Raw genomic sequence first — 3,980 nt, 5'->3', positions numbered from 1 at the left:
CCCTTACCTTGGCAGTGTACTTATTAGGGATGTACATATTCATAATGAGGTTGATGCACATGTTGCCAGAGCTCAGTGTTTGGGAGGGTCTGAAGGAAAGTATGGGAGAGAAGAGGTATTAGACTGACTACCAAACTGAAGGTCTACGGAGATACTGACCTCATTGTTGTATGCCTGTGAGACCTAGACAGTCTACCAGCGCCATGTCAGGAAACTGAGTCACTTTCATTTGCTTTGTCTTAGATCTTTAGAATCTTCTGAAGATCACATGGCAGGATAAGGTACCAGACACTGAGGTCCTTTCTCCAACTAAACTGCCAAGCATTCAAACTCTGCTTTAGAGAGTGCAGCTCTGGTGGTCTGGCCACATTGCTCGAATGCAAAATGTATGCTTGCCAAAAAGACTACTTTATGGAGAACTCACACAAGCAAGCAATCACATGGTGATCAGAAGAAGCTATACAAGGACATTCTCAAGGTCTCTCTTAAGAACTTTGGAATTGATCATGTGACATGGGAGACACTGGCACCACTCAGGACCACTCAACATGGTGTGCCCTCATCAGAGAAGGGGCTGTGTCCTATGATCAAAGCAGAATTGAAACAGCTCAAAGGAAATGCAGGATGTGCAAATTTAGAGAATCCATCTTAACGGTTCACATGGACTATTTGTGCCAGACCTGCGGTAGAGTATTCTGAGCTCATATGATCAGCCATAGTCAGACACACTGAAACTTGACTCTAGCATAGTGATATTATTTTGGTCCTCTTCCAGAATGAAGAAAAACAACCAACCAACTAACATTCATGTATGTATGTATATATATATTTAAACATATCTATTTATATCAAACATATGATTCCATCAGTTTAGGGAATTCCACTATGGAAACCCCCTCTCTGCAATTTATAGACAGAGAAAGTATTTGGACAACTAAGAGATTAATCAATTTGCCCAAGATCATACAGTCAGAATAGCTATGTGTGTGGTAGATAGACAAACAGGCTTACTATACACACACTCACACACATCATTAGCATGAATATATTGACATATTACTATGGCATGTTGTACATAGTCCCAGCTCTCATTTACTATCATGTACTTAGATATATCCTGTTAAGTAAATGCTCATCCCAATCCCAGCTGCTGTTATGGCATGTTGTGAACCTCTTGGGGTATCAGCCATATCTCTTGGGGCCTTTGGACTCATCTCCCCCCAATTCTTCTAGTCTAGGGGCTTGATGTGCTTCTACCTTACTAGGTCCCTAGCTTGCTGTAGCCCCACCTCCTCTAGAAAAATACTACCTCTGTTATGATGTTCCAGCTATGATTCAATTGAGATGAGTTATTAAGGTAAAGACTGATTCTTATCCTTTAATCATAATATCAGATGTGAATAAAAAATACATCAAAGCACTTCGTTTGGGCTAGGGCCTGGAAATCCTGTCCAGGCCAGGAAGTCACTCCAGCTTTTTGACAAGCAAGCCAAAACACAATGGGTCACAGAAATACAGTTCAGGTGCTCAAAGTTGCACCCCCTCTCCTCCTGCTAGCTGAAGGAGATGTAAGTCAGTCATGGTATCCTGCAGCTAGGTCAGGTGCTTGGAGGTGGCCTGAGTGCATTCCCCCCATATGTGCTACTCTTCCTCATTTGTCTCTGCTCTAATTTTGTTCCTTCTTATTGCTACAATTCCTAATCACTCTGCTCTGGGCTCCCCTTCTGCTTCTAGTTCACCCCCACCCTCCTGCCAATCACTCACTGTTTGCCTCTGTGCCCAACTCGTGTCCTAGAGTTTACAGCCTCACAATTACCAATATAACTGGTTGGAGCATAGGCTGACTCTATGACAATCACCATTTTATCACCCTCTTAGCCACCCTGTTAGATGATGTTCATCCTGTCCTGTGTCCTTGGTCCACAGGTGTTGTGATCCTCAAGTGAGATAACGGATATTAAACACTTTGCAAATCTTAAAGTGCTATACATATGCCTACTATTATTATTATTATCATCATTAGTTACATTAATAATTTAGTCTCTAGTCTCTAGGCCTCCATTCTGGTGATGACTTCATTCCCTGAGCCTTCTATTACTCTATTGATAAACTCGAACCATGTTTATAGGGCAATAGAGGGGTATGGTGGCAAAAGTTTAACAATTGGGCTCTACAAAAAAATGTACTTTAAAGAACTTTTAAGCTTAATCTAAATTTAATTTATTAAGTTTAGCCTATCAAAAAACTCCACTAAAGTCCAGAGTTTTAGCCATTTCTGAGTTACAAATGTTCACAATGAAAATTTACCCACCCCCTGCCTGAAGTAGCAGCAGAACCCAACTGCCAGCACTATGACCGATTGGAACTCCTACATCAACAACCTCATGGCAGACTGGACCGGTTTGTTAGGACATGCCCATAGTCAGCTATAAGGACTCACCCTTTGTCAGGGTCTCCGTACCTGGGAAAACCTTAGCCAAGATCATGCCAGCTGAAGTAGCTGTATTGGTTGGCAAAGATTGTTCAACTTTCTTCATAAATGGGCTGACACTTGGGGGCCAGAAATGTTCAATGGTCAACGATTTGGGTCTGCTAGATGGACAGTACACCACTCTTGACCTTTAGATGGAGAGCTCCCACCTTCAACCACACTGTTACTGTGACTGCCAAGACCCTAGTCATGCTGGTGGGGAAGGAAGGTATCCATGGGGGAATGATCGACAAGAAGCGTTATGAAATGGCTTCCCACCTTCAAGGCTCTGGATAGTGACCCACCCTGCGTCCCCTTCTTCCCCAAGGCTTCTGTACCATTTCCCTCATCATTGTATTTTGTTTGGGTCATTCCCCTACCCACTTGTTGCTGCCAAAACTACACCTGGGGGGGTGCCCAGGTTGGATGGACAGGCACCCCTTTCTTTTTGAACCTCTTCCTGTGTGTAGTTAGGAAAATTTGATTTTTTTTTGAAAAAAATTTTGTTGCTTTTTCCCTGGAAACTTATATTGGAATATGAATAAAAGATTCTATTAACAAAAAAGAAAAGAAAATTTACCAATGGGTTCTTGCAAGGAGTTAGAGCTAGTTCCAGCACACCGCTGCTCATATCCTTTTCCCCAGGGTGCCTCTCTACTTGGGTGTGCTTCCTGTATATATGCTGTTCTTTTTCCCCTACTCCACCTTACTCTTCCTACAAGCAGGATCACAGGCTCTCACTCAATCATGGCTGCCATATGTTCAGAGCAAGTGAGGCAGAACATAGAGGAGCAAGATGCCTCAACTGAGTAGAAAGAGACCTAGATTTAGAGTTGGACACACTATGGGTTCAAACCCAGGCTCTGCCAGTTGCTCCTTATCTGACCTTGAGCAAAGCAACTTAACTTCTCTATACCTTAGGTTCCTCAACTCTTAAAGCAGGCAGTTGGACTAGAATAGGGGTGGGGAACTTATAAACTTGAGGGCGCAGGTTCCCTGCCCCTGTTCTAGAAGATGACATCTGAGGTTTCTTCTAGCTCTAAAGCCATTATACTGTGGTCTGTAACATTTTCAAGATTTACAAAACACTTCTTTCTATCCATTATACCTTTTCATCTCCCACAGCCCATGGTCTATGTAGAATAATTATCATTCTCATGTTGTGTTCAAGAAAATGGAAATCAAAGAGTTTGCAATCACCCTGAATTACATGGCTAATAAGTAAAGAAGCTCAGATTTTAATCTTTTCCTTTGAACTCCTTTGCCAGTGATTTTGCTATTGACATGCCATTAGGAAGCATTTTTGTTGTTTTTAGTCATGTCTGACTTCATGACTCCATGGACCATGTTTTTTTTGGCAAAGATACTGGAGTGGTTTGCCATTTCCATGTCTACCTCATTTTACAGATGAGGAAACTGAAGCAAATGGGGTCAAATGACTTGCCCAGAGTCACCCAGCTAGTAAGTGTCTGAGGTCATATTTCAATTCAGGTTTTCCAGACTCCAGGCC

At 42.3% G+C, this 3,980-nt stretch overlaps 1 pseudogene; it reads left to right on the top strand.

The window, feature by feature from the left end:
- The first annotated feature begins 2,351 nt into the window (after positions 1 to 2,351).
- Positions 2,352 to 2,767, top strand: LOC118842530 (annotated as a pseudogene).
- The last annotated feature ends 1,213 nt before the right edge of the window (positions 2,768 to 3,980 follow it).

The sequence above is a fragment of the Trichosurus vulpecula genome, chromosome 3, assembly GCF_011100635.1.
Source record: "Trichosurus vulpecula isolate mTriVul1 chromosome 3, mTriVul1.pri, whole genome shotgun sequence".
Taxonomy (NCBI): Eukaryota; Metazoa; Chordata; class Mammalia; order Diprotodontia; family Phalangeridae; genus Trichosurus; species Trichosurus vulpecula.
Note: the sequence above shows the minus strand (reverse complement) of the source record. Positions and strands in the feature narration are given on the sequence as shown.